Source organism: Geotrypetes seraphini, chromosome 8, assembly GCF_902459505.1.
Source record: "Geotrypetes seraphini chromosome 8, aGeoSer1.1, whole genome shotgun sequence".
Classification (NCBI taxonomy): Eukaryota; Metazoa; Chordata; class Amphibia; order Gymnophiona; family Dermophiidae; genus Geotrypetes; species Geotrypetes seraphini.
In genome coordinates, this window is record NC_047091.1 from 180,291,220 (window position 1) to 180,299,270 (window position 8,051).

Sequence of the window (8,051 nt, forward strand, 5' to 3'; positions counted from 1 at the left end):
GGGCCAGATGAACCACTGGTCTGACCCAATAAGGCTATTCTTATGTTCTTATGAATATCTTGAATTTGGGGGGAAAAAAAGTCTTAAGGTGAGACAGCCACATAGCAGAAGATTTGCCAACATTCACTAAGGCCCTCTTTTACTAAGGTGTGCTAACCCTTTCTTTCTTTCTCTCCCTGCCCCCTTTCTTTCCTTCTCTCTCCCTGCCCCTTCTTTATTTCTTTCATTCTCTCTTCCTGCCCCTTTCAGTCTTTCTTTCTTTTTTTCTCTGTCTCCACCCTGCCCCCCGCTGCCACCGCCACTGCTGCTGCTGATTTTGCCAAGCTACCGCTGTTGATTTCTCCTTGCTTCTGCATCGCGGTGGGCCCACAAGCCTTCTCCCACTGTCAATTCTGATGTCAGAATTGACGTGGGGGGGGGGGGAAGGCTTGTGGGCCCGTCGTGTCGGGGAAGCAGTGAGAAAGCAGGCAACCATTGTGGCCCATAACTGTAGGCAAGGGCCCAGGGCAGCTGCTCGCCTTGCTCCCCCCTAACGCTGGCTCTGCCTACTAATACAGCCAACAAGGGAGGAAGGAAAACTGCTGAATTTCATGGGGGAAAATGAGGAGCTCCAGCAAGCAGGGGAGGGAAAGCTGAACAGTACGGGGGAGGAGGCAAGGCAAGAATTCGCTTGTCCCCCGCAGCCAAAATTCTCCTTTTCAGAGGGGCCCCGACACGGCAGCTGTTCTCACAAGCTACCAGCGACTGCCCCGATGTTTTCCCTCTGCCGCAACTTCCCGTTTCTGACAGGGCAGATCGCTGCAGAGGGAAAGCTTTGGGACAGCTGCTGGCAGCTTGTGAGAACAGCTGCCATGTCAGGGACCCTCTGAAAAGGAAAATTTAGGAGTTTAATAAAGAAGTGCGGACCGCAGGGCCCCCTGGATCTGTTGGGCCCAGGGCAGCTGCCCTGTTTGCTTCCCCCTAATGCCGGCCCTGGGGCCCCCTGACAATTCCGGGCCTTAGGCACGTGCCTCCTGGGCCTACCCTTTAATTCGGCCCTGCCAGAACCCATCCGACACCCTCACCAGAGTAGCGCTGATTCTGACATGCATGCAGAACTTAATTGCCATGAATTATTGCAGCAGACCTCGGCCCCTCCTTATTTCTCGTTTCAATCTGCCTAAGACTTATCATGGACTGCCCCCAATTTGCTTATAGAAAAAAATAAAATAAAATAAAAAAGCCCTTCAGATGCAGGAAATCTAGCCATGAACAAAAGCATCCCGTGATAACATTTCTTTGTTGATACCATGCTGAATTTTAACCAAAGGGAAAGAGAGACTAATAAGCTCAAACATTTGCAAGAAAAACCTCAAAGCCCCCCCCCCAAAAAAAAAATCTGTCCAAAGAAACTCTGTATGGAAGAGAACAGCAGGAAGATGGAACAAGTGCACTGCCGTGTTTGTTCCATTGTAACACTGCGCACATTTCTAGGTTTAATAACGCAGCACTTTCCGTAGAAGCCGACATCAAAAAATTGCCAAAGACGACAAGGCATTGGAGACTGCTTAGGTCCCTTCTTCAGATGTCACTTCACGAGGCGTTTGTCCTTGGTGACCTCTGAAGACGAGAACTGCAGTGTCATTCTTGGGCACGTTGTACATTAGTCCAAACGAAAGCTATCGTGGCTGGCACAGAATCTGACCGCCATCACCCTAGCGTAAAATACTATAAAAATTCATCAGGAATCCCACCCCATTCAGAAGGAGCCCAGGGAGTTGCCTTGCTAGAGATCTCACCCTTGTTTGGTGAAAGACAAAAGACAGTGGAAAAGGTTGCAAACTGCAAATCTGGTTAAGCCGAAAAACTCTCGCTGGGCTACTATTTTCATACATTCTGAATTTCTGTATATTTAGAGGTATAAAAATAAAAATAAAACCAAGCATAGAAAAGAAAGGCCAATCCAGGACCAACCCAAGGAGTAGCAACATTCCAGCATCTCAAAGAATAGCAAGATTCCGGAACCCCAATGAAAGGAACATTCCAGAGCTGAGATTGTGATGTCATAATGCCTCATTCCACAGTGTCTCAGAGGCAATCTCATCAGTGATGTCACAATGGCTTAATTGTCCTATACTTGGCTCATGTAAGAACATAAGAACAGTCACACCGGGTTAGACCAATGGTTCATCAAGCCCAGTAGCCTGTTCTCATGATGGCCAATCCAGGTCACTAGTATCTGGCCAAAACCCAAAGAGTAGCAACATTCCATGCTACCGATCCAGGGCATGCAGAGGCTTCCCCCGTGTCACAGACTATGGACTTTTCCTCCAGGAACTTGTCCAAACCTTTCTTAAAACCGGCTACACTATCCGCTCTTACCACACCCTCTGGCAACGCTTTCCAGATCGTAACTATTCTCCGAGTGAAAAAAAATTTCCTCCTATTGGTTTTAAAAGTATTTCCCTGCTACTTCATCGAGTGTCCCCTACTCTGTCATTTTTGACAAAGTGAAAAATCGATCCACTTATACCCGCTCTGCTCCACTCAGGATTTTGTAGATGGGTTAGAAATGCGGAAGAGTGTGAGGACCTGCAAAGGGACCTAAACAAACTGGAGGAGTGAGTGAATAAATGGCAGATGGACTTCAATGTAGGGAAATGCACCCGATGTTCAGCTACCAAATGGGGGGATTAGTATTAGAGGGAAGTAACCTTGAAAGAGATTTGGGTGTGCTGGTGGACACAACAATGAAGTCAATAGCACAATGCGCAGCAGCCGCGAAGAAGGCAAACAGAATGTTGGGTATTATTAAGAAGGGTATTACGACCAGAACGAGAGAAGTCATCCTGCCGTTGTATCGGGCAATGGTGCGCCCGCACCTGGAGTACTGTGTTCAGTATTGGTCACCGTACCTTAAGAAGGATATGGCAATACTTGAGAGGGTCCAGAGGAGAGCGACACGAGTGATTAAGGGCATGGAAAACCTTTCATACACTGAAAGATTGGAGAGGCTGGGGCTCTTCGCCCTGGAAAAGCGGAGACTCAGAGGAGACATGATAGAGACCTACAAGATCATGAAGGGCATAGAGAGAGTAGAGAGGGACAGATTCTTCAAACTTTCAAAACATATAAGAACAAGAGGGCATTCGGAAAAGTTGAAAGGGGACAGATTCAGAATGAATGCTAAGAAGTTCTTCTTTACCCAGTGTGCGGCCTCGAAGAAAGCTAACAGAATGCTGGGCATCATTAAGAAGGGAATTACAACCAGGACGAAGGAAGTCATCATGCCACTGTATCATGCAATGGTGCGCCCGCAACTAGAGTACTGCGTCCAGTATTGGTCGCCGTACCTCAAGAAAGACATGGCGATACTTGAGAGGGTCCAGAGAAGAGCTACGAAAATGATAAATGGCATGGAGGACTGTTCATACACTGACAGGCTGGACGTTGGGACTCTTCTCCCTGGAAAAGAGGAGGCTTAGGGGAGACATGATAGAAACCTACAAGATCATGAAGGGCATAGAGAAAGTAGAGAGGGACAGATTCTTCAAACTTTCAAAACATATAAGAACAAGAGGGCATTCGGAAAAATTGGAAGGGGACAGATTCAAAACAAATGCTAGGAAGTTTTTCTTTACCAAGCGTGTGGTGGACACCTGGAATGCGCTTCCAGAGGGCGTAATAGGGCAGAGTACGGTACTGGGGTTCAAGAAAGGATTGGACAATTTCCTGCTGGAAAAAGGGATAGAGGGGTATAGATAGGGGGCTACTGCGCAGGTCCTGGACCGCGTGAGCGGACTGCTGGGCACGATGGACCTCGGGTCTGACCCAGTGGAGGCATTGCTTATGTTCTTATGTTATCACTTTAACTTCAGAGGCATTACTTCCTGGATCGTCTTAAAATTTCCTAAGTATTAAGTTAGTCCAATTTAAAAAAGGGCATCATCTTATTTGCTTTTCCTGTGTTTTATTTCTATTTAGAATCTTTAAAGGTGGACTGACATGGCTACCACACCACTTTACTGTAAATTCAGAGACACCCTCTGTGGCCTTAGGAGCCGTATCTGTGGGAACAGCAAGTGTTGAACCCCTCTTGTATTGAGCAAACTCCTTTATTGTGTCCAGGGAGGGGTCATTTTTTATTATTTGGCACTCCCCCCCCCTCATTATGTTGAAATGTCGTCACTTATGTCTGTGGCATCTGTCCTCTGTAGGACAAGAGACCTGATTACACCCATCTGAACAAGCAAAACACTGTTCCAATTACTCTCATTTGCTCCAGACTTCTGATTACATTTTGCTGGCTCATTCATCCATTGTAACTGATTAATCACATTCCCCGGGAGTGGATCGTCCTTCAGGAAGAGAAAGAGCACAGAAATTCACGCCGCCGTAGTGGACAGGAGGAAATTGACCTTGCTGAACTGCATCGTCTAGTTTGCAAACTCTACTGAGAGGGGCCTGCATCTTTTATTTGTGCCCGATAGCTCTTTAGAAATGACAAATAGTTGTCATAGTAATAGTAATCATTGGCTGGCACTCATAGGGCACCAAATAGTCATGTACTTCATATGTTGTGAGAAAGCTGACACTGCTGGAATCTACGGCAGCGTTGGAATAGCATTTTTATCCTGCGCGGCCCCTGAAGAATGGAATAAACGTCCATCTTACATTAAGAAGCAGGCAAGGGTGGGGAAATTTTAAAAAAAACTATTGAAATGACATTTTGTTTTGTCTCATGAAATATGGAGACTGAGTCCGCATTTGTCCTCTAGATCAGGGGTAGGCAATTCCGGTCCTCGAGAGCCGGAGCCAGGTCAGGTGTTCAGGATCTCCACCATGAATATGTACGAGATGGATTTGCATGCACTGCCTCCTTGAGGTGCAAATCTATCTCATGCATATTGATTGTGGAGATCCTGAAAACCGCACCTGGCTCTGGCTCTCGAGACCAGAATTGCCTACCCCTGATCTAGTTGCATTTTCAGGATTTCTCCAATGAGTATGCATGAGATTATTTGCATGCATTGCCTCCATTGTATGCAAATAAATCTCATGCATATTCATTGTGGAAATCCTGAAAACCTGACTTGACTAGGCCAGGGGTAGGCAATTCTGGTCCGTGAGAGTCGGAGCCAGGTCAGGTGTTCAGGATCTCCACCATGAATATGTACGAGATGGATTTGCATGCCCTGCCTCCTTGAGGTGCAAATCTATCTCATGCATATTGATTGCGGAGATCCTGAAAACCGCACCTGGCTCTGGCTCTCGAGACCAGAATTGCCTACCCCTGATCTAGTTGCATTTTCAGGATTTCTCCAATGAGTATGCATGAGATTATTTGCATGCATTGCCTCCATTGTATGCAAATAAATCTCATGCATATTCATTGTGGAAATCCTGAAAACCTGACTTGACTAGGCCAGGGGTAGGCAATTCCGGTCCGTGAGAGCCGGAGCCAGGTCAGGTTTTCAGGATCTCCACCATGAATATGTATGAGATGGATTTGCATGCAATGCCTCCTTGAGGTGCAAATCTATCTCATGCATATTTATTGTGGATATCCTGAAAACCTGACCTGGCTCCGGCTCTCGAGGACCGGAATTGCCTACCCCTGCTCTAGACTCATGCTGTGGTCGGTTTCATTGGTGTTTAGCGTGGAAAAGAATATGGAATAGCTCAGTTCTGGCAGGATTTGATGGTTTGGTTATGCATTGTGAAATTTTTAACACAGGTCAATGAATTCCTATTTTAAGATTTAGAGCCCAGTCAACTCCTATTGCAACATTGGATAATGGCATTCAGTTATTGCGCTAGGACTTAGTTATTTACAACAGAAGTTATCCCACATCATGGCTCATGGCTCGATCTGCTACTAGATTATAGTCCTGTTGTCTCTCTGTACTTTGGATATTCTAGATCAGGGCTGCCCAAGTCCGGTCCTCGAGATCTACTGACAGGCCAGGTTTTCAGGATATCCACAATGAATATGCATGAGTGAGATTTGCCTGCACTGCCTACTTGGTATGCAAATCTCTCTCTCATTCATATTCATTATGGATATCCTGAAAACCTGGCCTGTCAGTAGATCTCGAGGACCGGACTTGGGCAGCCCTGTTCTAAATGCTTATGGCTGTGAATTGTGTTGATATTCTTTTTCTAGATAGGCTTGGAACAGCTTGTTGTATTACATGGATATTATTGTATGATTCTTTTTCCTTTTGCAACTTGTCTGTATCCTGCCTTGTTAACATTTCTCTCTTTGTAATTCTAGTACATTAAAATCAATAATATTTTTGCACGTAAAAAAAGAAAAGAAATATTTTTTAGATGCGTGTATGTAATTTTATTGTGTAAGTTGTTTCGTGCTCCGCCATGATAAAGGCGGAATATAAATAAACGAACTAGAGAGAGGGGAGACATGATCGAGATGTTCAAGTATCTTACGGGCCGCATCGAGGCGGAGGAAGATATCTTCTTTTTCAAGGGTCCCACGACAACAAGAGGGCATCCGTGGAAAATCAGGGGCGGGAAACTACGAGGTGACACCAGGAAATTCTTTTTCACTGAAAGAGTGGTTGATCGCTGGAATAGTCTTCCACTACAGGTGATTGAGGCCAGCAGCGTGCCTGATTTTAAGGCCAAATGGGATCGGCACATGGGATCTATTCACAGGGCAAAGGTAGGGGAGGGACATTAAGGTGGGCAGACTAGATGGGCCGTGGGCCTTATCTGCCGTCTATTTCTATGTTTCTATGTTTATGTTTCTATTTGGCATGTGGGATCTCTTTATGGAGGTAGTTAGGGGTGGGTGGGCCATTAGGGTGGGCAGACTGGATGGGCCGTGGCCCTTATCTGCCGTCTATTTCTATGTTTCTATGTTTATGTTTCTATTTGGCATGTGGGATCTCTTCATGGAGGTAGTTAGGGGGGTGGGCCATTAGGGTGGGCAGACTGGATGGGCCGTGGCCCTTATCTGCCGTCTATTTCTATGTTTCTATGTTTCTATGTTTATGTTTCTATTTGGCATGTGGGATCTCTTCATGGAGGTAGTTAGGGGGGTGGGCCATTAGGGTGGGCAGACTGGATGGGCCGTGGGCCTTATCTGCCGTCTATTTCTATGTTTCTATGTTTCTATGTTTCTAGTCATAGTGCATCTTTGTAGACACAATAAGGCACCGAAACATTTGACGGATAGCATTCTGCCATACGAACCCCCGCACATGTTGCGCTCGGTGACTCACGATGTCCTTCATATTCCGACAGTGAAACAGCTGCGGCTAGCCGTGTCTAGAGCTGGCACATTTTCGTGTGTGGGTCCTTGGGAGTGGAATAAGCTTCCGGGATATTTACGACAGCAAACAAGTTTGAGTAGTTTTAAGAAGATGTCGAAGAAACGCCTCTTCTGTAAGATGAAATATGGGACTTGATTTATAGTTTTTTTGATGCGAGGCACTGGTAGCCTCTTTGCAATTTTAGGAGGCTTTACATGATCACAATTACAGTATTTTCACACATATAATGCGCGCGTTATACACGATTTTTACAAACCGTGCATAACCTTGCGCATAATACGCGTTTTACAACTTTTTTTTTACATAGTTCCCCCCCCCCCCCGACGTCTGATTCACCCCCCTGCAGGACCGCTCGCACCCCCACCCCGAAGGACTGCTCGCACGCACACGTACCCGCACCCCCACCCCGAAGGACCGCTCGCACGCACTCCCACCCGCACCCCCACCCTGAAGGACCGCTCGCACCCCCACAGCCTCCCGACCCCCCCCCCCCATCATGTAGAAGCTCCTACCGTTGTCCTCCTGCTTCCTCTTGGCGGTCCCGGCCCTTCTGTGAGCCCTGCGTCTGCACTGCTTCCTCTTCCAGCGGTCCCGCCCTTTCTCTGATGTCAGAGAAAAGGCGGGACCGCCGGAAGAGGAAGCAGCGCAGACGCAGGGCTCACAGAAGGACCGGGACCACCGGAAGGGGAAGCAGCAGGACAACGGTAGGAGCTTCTACATGATGGGGGGGGGGTCAGGAGGCTGTGGGGGTGCAAGCGGTCCTTTGGGGTGAGG